Here is a 16,039-nt window from a genome sequence, read left to right as displayed (position 1 = left end):
CACTGGTAGCTGTGGGGCCTTGGGTGGGCCACCTCCCCCACCCTGAGACTATTTCCTCATCTCTCTGTTAGGACCTCAGCCCTTGCCCTTGGAACTATTTCAAGGGGATACCATCAAAAGTATGTTAAGTGTGGGAAGGGACTGACAGGAAAGGATGACCTGCTCCTGGCTCTTGACAAGCTGGGGGAGGGGGTGGTCAGGGGAAGAAGGCAGCCCAGGAGGGTGAGGCTGGAGAGACAGGCAGCCAGACAGAAGGATGGAGCAATGGTGTTTGCTCCAGAGCCCCTCCCATGGGGCCAATCCTGACCCCACCTAGAAATGTGGCTGCTGTATGACACCTGCCCCACGGTACTCCCAGAGTCCCAGGGCTCACCAACCAGACCCTGGGGCCAGGGCTTCGGCCAGCCGCCAGCAGGTCCAGCTTCCCGCCTGCTCCAGGAACGCCCTCCACACCACCCTGAGCTCGCCCTTTGCTCTCACATCACTGAGCAGGGAGCTCACTCCCGCTAGCTCATGCCCATGCCAGGGCAGGACATGCCTCCCTGAGGCACCTCTGAGGGGCTAAGCGCTGCCCTCTACAACTCCAGACCTACCTGCTGCCCGTGCCATGTGGGACAGCGGACAGCCTGGTGAGCTCAGACCCCAATCTCAGGATGGCAGTCAGGGTCAGACAGAGTCCTGGGTGGGCTGCCCCCGCTCTGGGGTCCAGGGGTCCCTGCCTTGCACTCTCTCCAGGCTTTGGGTCTCTGGGGAGTGGCAGTCCCAGTCTCCTGCCTGGGAGCTCCAGAGGGCTCAGCCCCATCACTCTGCCTGTTGGTCCCCAAGACTTACCCGCCTCTCCAGGGGTCTCCCGGCTGAGCCCACACAGCATGTCCGCTATTGTCTCCTCCGCTGCCCACCAACTCCCTCCCCTCGGGAGCCACGCTGCTCAGCCCTCCCTCACCCTTCCTCCCCCTCCCTCAGGGAGGGGCTGTGGGAGAGAAGCTCACAGCTCCCACTGGCTGGGCACCAGTCCATCCACGGCAGCGGGCGGCTCTCTGCTTAAAGGAGACACAGCCACTGGCTGGCTGGCTGTTGGAATCCTCCCACACCCCACCCCCACACCACCCCCGCTATGCCCACACTCCGAGTCTGGGTGGGGAGCTCTGGAGAGGGCATACCAGGGTCCTCCCACTAGGGCCCTAGGCAGACAGACCCCGGGGGGCTAGTTCTGCTCTGAACTGGCCCTGGGACTTTGATAAATGACTGCTCTCCCAGGCCTCAGTTTTCCCATCTAGAAAAGAGGAACAGTGCCTTCCAAACTTTTTTCTAAGTAGCAGATTCCAGTAGAATCTTGCACAGAATGCCAGAACCTGGGCCAGATAAAGGGCAACCATATGCCAAAGAGTGTCTGCAGGTCTCAGGTTAGAAACCCCTGCGCTCAGAGTCCCCTGGTACTCTTTCACGGACATTCCAACTACCTCTTCCGGTCCTCAGTTTCCTTTTCTGGCAGACGTGGTGTGGGGAGGATAAGCCTAGCAGCCTCCCACGTGGAACACCCCCCACCCCCAGCCTTTGGGGAACACGGAGCGAGCTGGGCAGAGAATCCGCCTGCCTTGGGCTTGACCGGCAGGGGCAGCTGTCCACAACTCCAGCCCCAGCTGGGCCTCAGTCCTGCACACTCCTAGATTCCACCACGCCAGCTCAGGACTGACCCTGACAACCCCGATGGACACACAGGGCCCCTCCTCCAGCTGCTCATGCTCCCCATCCCACTAATGGGCACCAGCTAAGGGCTGGGCACCACATAGGTGCTGGGACAAAGGGGGGCTAAGAGCGACACAGGGTCAATAGCCTGTAGGTCTGACGACATTTCTCCTCCTGCTGGATGCAGCAAAGAGCAAGAGATGACGTCCTAGCCCCCATGGCTATGTAGGAACAAGTGGGGCTCAAGTTTGTTCTGTGTCCTGTAGCGAATGGAAATGTACAGCACTGTGGTTAGGGACTGGGTGCTTCCTCAAGGTCCCCTCCCATTGCCCACTTCCAAAGGGCACCTGCTTCTTTGGGTGACTTCACGTATGTCCCGGGGGGGCAGGCTCCACGTTCCAGGCAGAGTTGTTGGGCCAGCAGTGAGGTCAAGGTCTCAGCCACAGAAGGGGTGGTGAATACTAAGTCAGAGAAAGGAGTCCTGAATGGGGAGGAATTTGCTGGGAGAATGGGGGCAGGCAGGGAAGAAGGCACAGGCTCTCAGCGTGGTCTATAGTACCCAGAAATAGTCAGGACAAGGCATTCAGTGAGGACCCTGTGTATCAGCAGGACACAAAGGGCCACTCTGGGGTAATCCCAGCTCCATACTGCGCAGGAAGGGACATGGCCATTCTCAGCCTATAAACTGCTCTTAATAGACCCTCACCCTCTTCCCCTAAAGGCTTTAGTGCCACACAGCCCTCCACCCCATATTTATAGCCCCCTCAGGGTGGGCAGCTGCACGATGCACAAGACTTGAGAGCGACACCATCCCCTCTTCTAAGAAAATATTTGCTCGCCCTACAGATGCATTTCAATGAGCGATTAAGATAATCTGTCTCTTCCTGCTCCTTTGGAATTTACTCTTGCGAATGAGAAGCTCCTGGAAAGGTCACGCTGTGGGTTATGGGAGAGCTTCCAGGCAGTGTTTCTCTGAATGCCTGCCATGCCAGGCCCTGGGGACCAAGAGACCAGGAGACACATGGGAAACAGGGTCTTCCCCTGCCCTGCATCCCTGTCACCCCATGGAGCACATTTTCACTTGATTTTTATCCAAGAGTAGGTTTGGAAGCAACTGTTGGTCCATTTTGGAACAAGGCAGGGTTTAAATAAACATCAGGTACAAAGGTTAAGCGACTTGCCCAAGGTCACCCAGGGGTGGAGCCAGGTTCACACCTAAGGCGTCTCTTTTAGAGGGCGCTGCTGTGTGCCTCTCAGGATTTCAGGGGTTTTAAAGGGGTCTGGAAGTGCCGAAGGGGAGCAGTTAGCTCTGTCAGGGGTCCACTGTGGAGGGATTTTGAGCATGACTTTGAAGAATGAGAAGGAATGAGTCAAAGAAGGGAAACCGCGTGGTTGGTGCGCACTCAGGCACGCAGTCTTGTGTGAGCAGTGGGGACACCAGGTGGGACACAAAGTCAGGTCACCAAGGGTCTAGTAAGGTCTCACTCCTTGGAGGAGTAGCAGACAAGCAGTAGCCTCACCCGAGCTCCTCAGCTTGCAGACTCTCAAGCCCCACCCAGGCCCACAGAATCAGAATCTGCATTTGAACAAGCTCCCCAGGGGACACACAGAAGTTGGAGAAGTACTCTGTCTGGAGTTTGGTTTTCATCCTGCAGGCTACGGGAGTCCAGGAAAGGATGGTTGTAGAGCCAGAGCCTAAGAAGGCTCTGTAAGTACCACAGACTGCAGCACCCCCTGAGGGAGAAGGGAGGAAGGCCTGGCAATGAGCTGCAAGGGTCCCTTCTGGGAGCTGAGAGCAGGCGAAGCTGCTTGGTCCTGCTCCAAAGACGACCCTCTCATCCAGTGCACACTGCCAAACTTCAGGGAAGCAGAGGAAGAGGGGGACGGATTGCTGGGTGTGCAAGGTGGCTGGAGGCCAGCCTGGTGGGCACACCCTCCATGATCAGCAGAGGCCCTGACACCCGCACGTCTTCAGGTTTTGAGACATCTGGAGGACGGACTGCTGTGTGACCGGCGGCATGTGTCCAGCCCTCTCTGGACCTCAGCTTCCTCGCTGTACAATGGGATAATTAAAAGCACCCACCCCCTAGAGTTGGGAAGACTATATACTCATAAGTCAGAAAGCACTTCTCCATCCACCTTCCTGTCAAGACTCCAAAACCAAAACTGTGAAACAGACCAGAAAGCAGACCTTTACGGTGGCTGAATGCATAGGTCAGGGGCACTAGCGTTCAAATCCCAGCTCGGCCCCCCTTGAACTATGTGACTCTGGGCAAGTCACTTCTGCACGAGCCTCTGCTTCCCACCCATGAGGAATGAGGGGCAGAGACTTGGAAGGCCTTCACAGACTGTTGACTTTGCTGGAAGGGCTTTGCAGACTGTGACTTCCTCCCTACGCAGCGCCCGGCCTGTGGGGCCCTTCTTGGTGTCTCTTAATGGAGCTCCATAGGCATCATGTTCTCTGGTGTGTCAGGCTGTCCTGACAGGACACACCACAGAACTCCTGACATCCCTGCCACCCCCCCACCCTACCCAGGGGCAGTGATGGCTGCAACTGGGAATGAACTAACCCCACGCCACATAGACCGGAATACCAAGATCCAGGTGGGGCTGTGTTTGGGGGCCCCCACCCAAGCAGAGGGGGGTCCTGGACCTCAGCCTCCACCTTTTCTCTCAGACCCAGGGGCTGAGTCCACCATAAGCACAGGAGAGCTGTGCGAGCCGGCTGCCCACCCCACCACTGCCCCTCTGCTCCTGACTGACAGCCGGAAATGAAGTCTGGGTAGGAAGGAGGCAGAGATGGTGATCTAAAGGCAAGACAGAGGAACTCGTTACTGCTGTTCCATTGCTTCTTCCTCCTTCTCTCCTCACACCACCCCAGAGGCCAGGCCAGGACAATGGCTGCCCCTGCCTGGTTGGTAAACATTTCCACAAGGTGGGTCCCTATTTTACAGATCAGGAAACTGAGACCCGGTCTGTGATTCCAGCACCCACAGGGGAGGCACTAGCTGACCCCCTCTTAGGGTGCTGTTTGGCTGCAGCCTCCTCTCTGGTGAAGCTGTTCCACACACGCCCCATTGTCCCTCACCTGACTTCAGGGCGGGCTGTGCCACGTCAGTGGGCTGTGGTCCCAGACACCTACCAGTTCCCAGAGCCCTCCATGGCAGCCTTCCCACCCCCCAGCCCTGGAGGGCACAGGGGCATGCCATCCAAAGAGACTCAGGTGATAGGCTGTGTGCTCTGACCAAGGAGAAAGGTTTTAGGATGTGAGAGGAACCTCAGGGGACTGTTCTTTAGAACCAGGCGAAGAATGCCTGTGTCCTGGGCCTGACGTTCAACATTTTATACTTATTCCCTCATTTCATCCCACAACAACCCCATTTCAGAGATGAAAAAACAAGAGCCCAGAGAGGTGAAGCCACTTGCTCTTAGCCACACAGGGGGTGAGTATTGAACTGCGATTTGAACCCAGGTCCTCCTAATACCATCCACACTAACACCCCCTGAGAAAGGCACACTCAGAAGCCCTCTCAGAAGCCTGCAGATTCACAAAGGACAAAAGGTCTATGGGGGGAGGGGGAGGGCCAAGCTGCTGCTCCTCGGGAGTCTCTGGGAATCTTATGACTGGAAAGGGATGAGAGGCAGCTGCTGAGGCAGCCACAGAGAGATGAGGCGTGGGTGAATGCTGTCACCCAGCACCTTCACTCCTGGTGGTTATTCAAGAGTACCCCATCCCCGCCACTGCTCACAGGAACGGGAATGGGAATGTTGTTGGTGAAGCTGCCCTGTCTCCATCCGGCAGGAGGGGACAGGTAACACATGGCAGCCACTCCCCACAGAGTATGACACAGCAGTTAGGAACACAGAGGATGGATTTAGGAAGTGAACCGTCCAGTTAAAGAAAGGAAGGAAGGCGGAAAAGGGGGAGGAAGAGGAGGAAGGGGAGAAGTGGGGAGGGAGAGGGAAGGAAACCTGTCACTTCATCTCTGTAGCTTTTTCTCACAGAAAGCACTGTGAGGGTGTACACGTGTGTAAAAACCTGTCTCACAGAGTGATTGGGCATGGGGACAGGACACGAAGGAGAAAAAAAAATTGGATAAAACAGAGCCAGAGTTGGTGCTGGACTCGCGTAAAAACAAAAAATTTAACAGGTACCTCAAGTGGCACGTTAAGCAGTTGGAACTCTCTCCTGAGGACACTGGGGAGCTATGGAAGAGATTAGAGGGAGAGAGGGATAAGTGCTCTAGAAAATTAACTTGAGTGGGTGCTAAGAGTCCCTCTATGGGGGCAAGGGCCCCAGCAAACCTCAGTCAACCCTTAGCCATGCTTCTCCGGGGTGTGTGCGGGGGGGCGGGGGGTTCTGCTGCTCAGGCTCTGCCCACCTGCCTTCTCACTGCCTTTCAAACGAAAAGAGCAAAACATGAAAATAAATGGGCAAGTTGTCAGGGCTCAGCCCTGGGAAAGAGCAGCGCTATGCATTCCAATCTCAGGATGTCAGTGCCCCCACTGGCAGCAGCCCCTCCCTATCCTGCCCCGGAGAGAACCCTGGGCTGAGTGTCCAAAGACCAGGTTCAATGCCCAGCAACTGCTTACCCAGGACCTCCTCCATGCCAAGAACATCACATATGATGTCAGAACATCAGCATCTATTGCAGAAGGAACCATACCCAAAGAGGATCTGCTGTAAGCCCAAACACAACAAAGGGGGCCAAAGAGTCAGGGCTGCTCAGAGGAGGAGTCAGGACCTGTTCTGGAGGAGGAAATGCACAGAAGGGGGCAATTCTGGCACTGTGGCCACCATGTGCATGACATGAGATTAGAGTGGGCTCTCCTAAGCTCCCTTCAACGAGATGCTTCGGGGGATGGACACAGAGGGCAGCCACCCAGGACCAAGCAGTCAAGAGCGGCAGCTGGAGCCTCTGCACAGTGGAGCCTGATTACAACGACGCCCCAGTGCAGCTGGCAGTGGATGAGGTTTTGGGAAGGATAGGCACAGTCCTCAAGCTGTGCCCTCGAGGGACTTAGTGGAACAGGAGACAGGCCTTGGGTCCAGGTTCAGCCTGGGGGCAAACACCATGCCTGGAGCCCCACCTTCTAGCCTCTAGGTCAGGAATTACCTTTGTCCAAATGCATATGTCCCAGAGAAAGAGAAAGGGCTCACGTGTCTGAAGTGCCTGCTGGGTCCCTAGGACTTGATGTTTAGTGTCTTCTGGATCTTTCAAGTCCTGCTGCTCCCCATTTCACAAGGAGAAACTGACAGTCTGGAGCGGAGAAGAAACTTGGCCAAGGGTCAGATTTCAGAATCAGGTGTTCCCTCCTTGGGCCTTTTTTTTTTTAAAGATTTTATTTATTGGTTTGTCAGAGAGAGGGAGAGAGAGCGTGAGCACAAGAAGGGGGAGTAGCAGGCAGAGGGAGAAGTAGGCTCCTCCCTGAGCAGGGAGGCCAATGCAGGACTCGATCTCAGGACCCCATGATCTGAGCCGAAGGCAGACTCTTAACCAACTGAGCTACACAGGCACCCCTCCTTGGGTCCTTTAGATGGGCCTTTCCCTCCTTCTGGAACTCTCCTCCATCCTGCCCCATCTACGGATAAAAATCCGTAGAGCCCAAGCTAAATGCTGTCTCTACCAAGAAGCCCACCCTGACCACACCTCTTTCCTGTCTTTCCGTTAATGCATTTGCTCACCTGTTCTTTTCCACTAAACAGGGGACCCTTGACTATCTTGCTCATTGATTTCAACCCTATATCCAGGGGCGGCCTTGTAGACAGTAGATGTGAGGATGAATGAATGGGAAATGAATGATAAAAGATATACATAATCTCTAGGTTGCTATGTTGGAAAGAAACCCATAATTTATCCCCTCTAACACTTCAATCAAACATAGAAAACCTTGGGGCGCCTGGGTGGCTCAGTGGGTTAAAGCCTCTGCCTTCAGCTCAGGTCCTGGTCCCAGGGTCCTGGGATCGAGCCCCGCATCAGGCTCTCTGTTCATCAGGGAGCCTGCTTCCTCCTCTCTCTCTCTGCCTGCGTCTCTCCCTGCTTGTGATCTCTGTCTGTCAAATAAATAAATAAAATCTTTAAAAAAAAAAAAAAAAAAACATAGAAAACCTTGCTGCTTTCGGACATGGCTAGTATACCTCCACAAATGGGGAGCTCACCACCCCAGGGCCCCAGGACCCCCTGCCCCAGGACTGCCCTGCCTAGAGTCAGATGCCATGTCTGGACCCAGGTGATGGCCTCTGAGCCCCAGGAGAAGAGCCCAGAGTCTGGACGTGGCCTCCACCATGGGTCCTGCCACTTCCCCTCTGATTCCGAGGGCCTCTCCTGGAAGTATGGCTGGAAGAAGGGGTGGGGGGCTAGGCACCCCAGGAGTCTGGGGCCATGCTCACACGTGTGTCTTTAATCCCAGTGGATTTCAGCATGCTTTCACCTCCAGGGTATCCAGACCAGGCCCATGAGGCTGGGATAATCATGTCTTTTTACAGATAGGAAAACTGGAGTCCAGAGGGGCAAGAGACAGAGGAACTGAGGGGTCTGGCTCCAAAGCCTTAATCACAGTCCAGTAGACAGACACATGTTCTCAAAAGGGCTTTGGGTGAGAGCTTCATTCTCGTCCGTGCCCTCCTGGGAGACCTGAATACTAGAGGAGAATCCCAAGAGTCAGGGGCGGATGTGGAACCTCAGGAAGGGTGGTAATTTGGGAAGGTCCACCCAAGTGTCCCGCACAGCCCATGAGGTATACCAAGAAAGCCAGGGGGCGGGTCTCCCACAGTTGGAGCTTTGGGGTGGGGGTGGGGGGCTGCAGGGTTGGGGATGGGACCTGGCAGAGGACACTTGTTTGAGGATGAGATTTGACCCTGAGATTTCTGGGCCAGTGCCTGCTGCCTGCCAGCTGAGGCCTCCCATGTCCCACAGCCCCTCAGCACTGTTTGGGAAGAACCATTGGGAAGTTGCCAACCCATGTCGGAACTGGCTACCCCCCTCTCCAGTGTCGCCTCCTCTACCCCAGTCCCCAGTACCAGGTACTCTGGAGCCATTTCCACCTCCTCATGGTCCCACAGGAACACCCCTCCCTCATCCCTTGCCTGCCTGGCCAAATCCAGCAAGTCCCCACTACCTCTTCCCCCAGGAAGCCTTCCCTGATCCTTTGGCTGGCTGATGCCTCATCTGGTCCCCAACATCTTTGGGCGCCTCTCAGTCCCAGTTATGTCAACTCACCAGACATCCCATCCTCTTCTTTGCCCATCTGCCTACAGATAAGCCTGACGCCAGAGTGGTGAGGAACATTCTAGACTGTCCCCTCCCAGCCTGTTAACACCTCCTCCTGCAGTAAGCAATGCCATGGGACCCTTAGTGGAGCCCTGGGTTCAAGTCCTGACTCTACCTCCGACTGGTTGGGTGACCTTGAGCAAAAGGGGCCTCAACCTTCTCTGATATAAAATAGGGGTACACGTGTGGGCTGGAGCCAGAGTCAGACCTGTGGTCTCTGGGGGGCCATTCAGCTCCAACCTCAGCTAATCTGCGGCCCCTCACCTTGTCTCTGACTGAGGCTCTAAATGATCCTCAGCCTTTTCCAAAAACCCTCCTTGACAGATCCATTCTGCGAACAGGGCACCAAGCCACAGAGAGAGGCAGGGACCTTCCCCAAGGTCACCCCCAGGGACCCTTAGCTGCCCCAGCTGTGTGGCAATGAGAGGTTGCCGAGAATGTGCCCCCTCCCTGGCCCGCCCACCTGCCCACACATCTGCTTATGAGTCACCGTCACCTCGGCCAAGACAGCAAAATGCGGGGGCTACAGAGAGAAAGTCAGCCCAAGGAGAGCAAATGGGTGAATGAGGGGAGGCTTCCAGCCGCTGGGGAGCAGTGGGGGGCGCAGAAGGGAAACTGAGGCCAGAAGGAGCAGCCACCCACTCAAGGACCACAGAAAGTGGGGGCAGCCTCAGTCTCCTGTCTAATGGACGTTCATTCCGCTCCATCGGGCCATTTCCTCAGGGAAGAAGGCAGGGCCCACAGCTTTCACAATTATCCAGGCAATTAAGACAGGCAGATGGTCCCGCTGGACTGAACATTCAAGCTGACAAACGGAGACAATGCTGGGACGTTAGCTGACAAGATCAGCGCTAGTTCCGGCGGATGGGTGACACGGGCAAGGCGAATGTGCCATCGGGACGGTCCACTGCCCAGAGTCAGGGAGGGGCCCAGCTATTCTGCCAACTCAGACTTCCCCAGACCCTTGGCTCAACTCTGGGCTCTGCCCTGTGAGAGGGACCCATGGACAGAGTTGGTGACACCCTGAGAAAGGGGTCTGCTCAGCTGGGAGAGGCAATTTGGGGGCTCCACTGCTGTCTCTGCAGGGCTGTCTTGAGGGAGGGGAGCAGAGGGAGGGTGGAGAAACCCTGAGGGAGCCTGGGGAAGACAGACCAGCAGCCACATGCTGGGCATGCAACAGAAGGGTCCCCTGATGCCAGCAGGGCCACCAGAGAACTGACCACTTAGAAATGCTCCAGAAATGGGATTGGAAGTTGGACTACAAGGGGAGGCAGGGGGCGGGAGGCCACAGATTCCATTTCCTTCCTAGCGAAGCAACCTTGGAAAGTCACTTCTTTGGGCCTCAGTTTCCTCACCTACAAAATGGGGCAACGTAGTTCACTACTCACAGGGCCGTTGTGAGGATAAGAAAGCACGTGTGAAATAGGTGGCATGGCATACAGTAAGTGCTCAATAAATGCTTGGGGAACAAAGAACAGGTCCAGAAGTTTACCCCTTATCTTCCTGATAAAAAAAGAAACCCCATGGTCTCTGAGACAGCGTAGTTGATCTGAACCTCTGGTGCCCTCCCCCACCCAGGAACGGAGAATGCCAGAGGCCTAGGAGCCGGTTGCTATTCGGGCACCGGGGTGTGGGGGCTGATTTCCAGGAGTCAGATGTGAGACCCCAGTGCAGCTGCTGCGCTGTGAGAAATGCCCGGAGCCAGATGTGGAGGCAAGCTAGAGAGCCTCATCACAGAGGGGAAGGGGTAAATAATTCATCACAGATGTGTACCATGGAGAGGGCACAGGCAGTCAAAGCTCAGGAGGGCATGGCACAGCCCCGCCCTTTGTCCATGAGGTGCCCTCTAGTCAGCAGACTACTATGCTTAACCTTGGGATAACCTTATTATCCCTAAAATTGCCCATTGTTCCTCTAATACATCCACTGGCCTGGGAGGCCAGATGACACAGCCTTGCCCAGAACCTCGCTGAGTGCATCTCCTCCATCCTCCCCCTTCAGCCCTTCTGCTCTAGCTTTGCCCACCTGGGTATGAACACCCAACATGTTCATACCTCAGGACCTTTGCACTGGCTGTGGCTTCTGCCAGCCACATTCTTCCACTGGGTAGCCACATGATCTCCCTCATTCCATAAGGACTTTGCTCTAATGTCACATTCTCAGTGTGGCCTTCCCTGAATACCCCACTTGAAACTGCACGCTACTATCCACACACCCCATCCCCTCTTTCTGCTTTATTTTTCCCACAGCATGCATCACTGTCATACATTTATCTTGTTCCCCTGCTATCACTCCTAGAATATTAGCTCCACAAGGGCAGGGACTTGGTTAGTTTTGTTCCCTACAGTCACCCCAGGGCCTAGAATAGTACCCAGCCCATTACAGGTGCTAATAGATATCTGCTGAATGAGTGAATGGCAAAGGATATTCTGCTGCCTCAACATCCATTGATTCTGCCCTCTGTAGCCCTAGCCCCTTGCCTCTCACCTGGACCCTACCCCAGCCTCCTCCCTGCATCCTCCCGTGCAGTCTGCACAGTAGCCAGAGCCTGTGCTAACACTCAAAGCTGTCTTCCCCTCTCTCCTGCTCGGGGACCTCCCATGGCTCCCACTGACCTCAGGACAGAGTCTGAGCTCCACAGTCTCCTGCCTCCTCCGCCCTGCCTCTCTTCTCTCCTTATACTTTTCACACTGACTAAAGCTCTCAGTTCCCTGAGGCAGATCTTTGAAGTTTCGAGGTATTGTACAAGCTAGTCCCTTTGCCTAGCAAACTCCTACTCATCCTCAAAAACCCCCACTCTGGAGGGCACCTGGGTGGCTCAGTGGGTTAAGCCTCTGCCTTCTGCTCAGGTCATGATCTCAGGGTCCTGGGATGGAGCCCCGCATTGGGTTCCCTGCTGAGCAGGGAGCCTGCTTCCCCCTCTTTCTCTGCCTGCCTCTCTGCCTCCTTGTGATCTCTTTCTGTCAAAAGAAAAAAAATAAATAAATAACCTTCTGGGAGATTTCCTTGACCTCCCTCAAGCACAAGCATTGTTTTCTTCTCCACGTACCAAGTGGACCCAACCACCCCCCCACCACCGGAAGTGCTGACATCATCTACATATCATTTCCCCCTCCTCACAAGCCCTCTGGGTCAGAAACCGCAAGTAATCCCTTTCTGGGTCCCTAACACTTAGCACTTTGAAAGTTTCGTCTCAGTTGTCCTTGCAGCCATCCAGCAAGGAAGGTTCTAATATAAACTCCATTTTACAGACGAGAAAACTGAGGCTCAGAAAGATGAAGGCACTTGCCCCAGCTGCAGTTAGATTTATACCTGGCAGTTGGCCCCAAGGCCTGTGCTCTGTATATCCTGCCTCCCTCACATCAACACACATCAAATTAAATCCCTCATTCTTTGAAATTGAACAGCCCATTTTATGCTCCCAGAGGCCCAAGCAGAGCCCCAAAGGAAATCTCGCTGATCTGATCTCCCAGAATTCTCCTGGGTGGGGGCTGTCATTCTGCCCAGGCTAGGAAGGAAGGCACAATGGCCTAGGAATATCTGTGTTCTCTGTGGGCACTGAAGTCCAGCACACGCACATCAGAGTCAGGCCAGCACTACAGGCCCCTACCCTTCCCAGGCCTCAGTTTCCTCACGGTCCAGATGTGGGCACACTGACACTATTGGGAGTGTCTAAGACCATGCAGGGGTGTGCTCCTATCCACGTATCCACAGTAGCTATTTCCCCTCCTCTCTGACTGAAATCAGGGAAGCTGAGTCAGGACTGAACACCTTCTTCTCTCAACCCCAGCCCTGGTGGGGAGTACAGCTCCCAAGTTTGAGTAAAACCTCAAATCCCAGTTGGAGGGACCCAGGAGGGGGCTCATCTGGCAAGATGGCCCAGGGACCCCCTCTTAAGCAATCACAGGGAAAGGAACATAAGGGTCTTACCCAGAAAAAAATGGGAAACAGAAAGGCCTGTTAGAAAATATGGGCTGGAAATGGGAAGCTATGTCCTCAGGCATCCAAAACAATATTTGGGGCACCTGGGTGGCTCAGTCGGTTGAGTGTCAGACTCTTGGTTTCGGCTCAGTCATGATCTCAGGGTTCTGGGATTGAGCCCTATGTCAGGCTCTGCACTCAGGATGGAGTCTGCTAGAGACTCTTTCTCCCTCTCCCTCTCCCTCTGTCTCTCCCCACTGCTTTTGTGCTCTCTCTCTCTCTGAAATAAATAAATAAATCTTAAAAAAAACAAAACACAACACAACACTATTTTGGAAATGAAGACTGAAGAAACACCTCCCCTTCCCCCAATCTCTTAAATCCTTCTCCCTTAAGCTTTTATATTTTCACAAATGGATGCAAAGCCTCACTGCAAGGACAAACAAGTTCCCTGTGCCGCCAACAGAGCCCCTCCCCTTTACCCCATAAAGAAGTAGAGATGCCAGACAGGAGCCGGGCACATGCAAGGACACGGTGTGCCCCCCCATCAGGGTATGCTCCCCTCTGTTTTGTTAGAGGTTCGCTGGTCCCAGACACCACCACCCTGGGGTCAGTGACGCGTACAGATGAGGAAATGGAGGTCCTGAGTGGGCCACACAGGAAGTAAGAGCCGGGGTAGGATGTGAATCCAGGTCTGCTGGAGACAATACAATAGTTCCTCTCCAAAGGCACAGAACCTGAGCCACAGAATTCAGTTGGCTAAATAATAATCCTGGGGAAGCTCAGATCTGGAGCAGCCCTTGATGTATCTGTCTATCCCTCCAGCCTGGGAGGATCCCACCAGGTTCTCAGGGTCTGTGGACCTCAAGAGGACAATAGCCTCAAAGCGGGAGGGGCTTGTCCCCTGGAGGTGGTCCCAACACCGGAGTCCCTGGGAAGCCCCAAGACAAACTCTGTTCCTGATACTCCCTAAGTTTCAATTGCTCCATTGTGTGGAACGGGCTTTCGAAGACCTCTAGGGTGTCAGACCACCAGGGCGGAGCCTAACAGGCTTCTGTGGCTCCCAAGGATGCTGCTACCCCTTGACCATTCCTGGGGCAGCTCCTCCTTATGCAGGTTCCTGAGTCTAGAAAATGCTCATGGCAGTTATGAGAGCCGGCTCGAGAGAGCCTCTGTGTGTCACCTGTGTGTGTAGCCTTGGGAAAGTTACTTAACCTCCCTGTGCCTGTTTCCCCATCTGCACAATCACCAACTTTGCAGAGTTGCCGCGAGGACTTAATAAGTGAACGTACTGCCTGGCACACAGTGGCGCTGAATTAAAGTCAGTCACTGTTGTTCATATGAACAGCATAATTATTCTTAGCTCTAGGCTGCAGCATAGAAGTGTGAACCCACCATCTCCCACCTCCCCTCCCTGTTGTAGATGGAGAAATGGCCGCCTACGGAACCCATCGATGAAACACAGGGTCTTCCAGCCTGGGCAGCTTGATTCCCAGCTCGATGCTCCTCCTGCCCTGACTCCCACCCCAGCTTTTCCCCCATCCTGAGTCTCCTCCCAGGGCTGCCTGTGCAGGGTGGGATCTTGAATACAAAGGGGCTCCGCCTACACTCCATCTCACCCAGGGTCATGTCCTGCCTTTATCCATGACCCTCCTATCCTGAATGCCTGCACACAGCCAGTTGGCCCTAAACGCATACACAGAGCACCCCTGCCAGCCCAGCTTGACCAGGACAACTTCACAGCCCAAACGGAGGGGAAAGGAGAGGCTATTAGGGACATGCCATGTGAGAGGGGCGACGAAGGGTACTGTGGCACAGGAAGGCAGAGAGAGAGGGGGACACTCAGATGCAGAGAGGGACCATGACAGAGACAAAGAGGGAGAGGGACAGACAAGAGCAACACAGAGCGGGAGAGAAAGACAGGGAAAAACAGGCTGGGGCAGAGAGAACCAGATATGAGAGAGAGAACCAAACAAAGAGAGACGGAGAAAGAGACAGAGGCAAAGAGAAAGATGGAGAGACTGAGGGCCACAATCAGAAAACAAGAGTCCATTAAATTAGATGAACGATTGGGGGGAAAAAAAAAAAAAAAGATGGACAGAGAGTTAGAGAGACTCAGGGAGACAAAGAGATGGTGGGGGGGGGGCAGAGAGCACAAAGCAGAGAGAGATTGAGAGATGTGGAAGGTGGCAGAGAGAGGCCAGACACACATACAGATTCAGTAAGAGCCCCAGAACTGAAGCAAAACCCAAACGGCACCAGAAGAGATGGGGCAGGAGGCAGAGACAGGGCAGGGCAGGAGGACCCAGATCCCCAGGTGGGGGATGCCCAGCCTCTGCCTCCCAACCAGATCCAGGTCTAGCCACCCAGCCCCTGGGCAGGCAGCAGGGCTGCTCCGTGCCCCACCCACCCCGTACCTTTGGGACGCCGCCTCACCACGCCCAGCCGCCACTTGAGCGACACAGCCAGCATCGCCCCCTCAGGCCCTTGGGGCCCAGGGCCAGGGACGTGACCCGCCCAAGCCGGCTGCTCTCCGGGAGCCCTGCGCTCCTCTGTGCGCTCCTCTGTGCGCTCGCTTGTGAGCCGCCTGTGCTAACTGGCAGAAGCTGGGCGCTCCCAGCCTCCACCCTCCTGAGTTGCTAAAATAGATAATCCTCCCCAGAGCCAGCAGCGGTGGCATCGGCGGTGGCATCTGTGGCAGCAAGTTCTTTCCTCCAACCACAGCCCCAGCCTGGGGAGTGAAGCACCAGGATGTTCCAAACACTGCGACAAACCTTCCTGGGGCACTCGCCACCCCCCCCACACACACCCCAGCAACCCCCCCCCCCAACCCGCCACAGCCTCTTCCTTCCCAGCGCTCACCCTGTTCACCCCTTCTTCCACCCAAATCTGCCAATACCCGATCCTGCCCTCCCCAGGCTGTGCTATTTGATGCCCCCACGCCTTTGCATTTGCAAGGCCCTCCACCTGGGACACTTGTCCTGTCTGGCTTGGCTCCATTGGAATTCTCTGCCTGGGAATGTCTGCTCTGCCTTCAGAGATCCCTCCTCGCTGGAAGCCCTTGCCTGCTGGGTCTTGATAATGCTTTTCAGACCCCCTGGAGGTTGTCCATCGCTCCTGAAACCTGGAGCTCCCAGAAACAAGGACAGGGTCCACTTGTC

General features: G+C 55.1%; 1 protein-coding gene across 5 annotated transcripts in view; it reads right to left on the bottom strand.

The window, feature by feature from the left end:
• GRIP2 (glutamate receptor interacting protein 2) overlaps positions 1–16,039 on the bottom strand; it is a 92,023-nt gene that overhangs the window by 38,685 nt on the left and 37,299 nt on the right. The window contains exon 1 of one of the 5 annotated variants that reach the window (XM_032313678.1): positions 832–917. The exons of the other annotated variants lie outside the window; for them this stretch is intronic. The gene's annotated coding sequence lies outside the window, so the exon portion shown is untranslated. Of the gene's footprint in view, positions 1–831; positions 918–16,039 lie in introns of those variants that run through there. 5 annotated transcript variants of the gene reach the window in all.

This window comes from Mustela erminea, chromosome 1 (assembly GCF_009829155.1).
Source record: "Mustela erminea isolate mMusErm1 chromosome 1, mMusErm1.Pri, whole genome shotgun sequence".
Classification (NCBI taxonomy): domain Eukaryota; kingdom Metazoa; phylum Chordata; class Mammalia; order Carnivora; family Mustelidae; genus Mustela; species Mustela erminea.
Note: the sequence above shows the minus strand (reverse complement) of the source record. Positions and strands in the feature narration are given on the sequence as shown.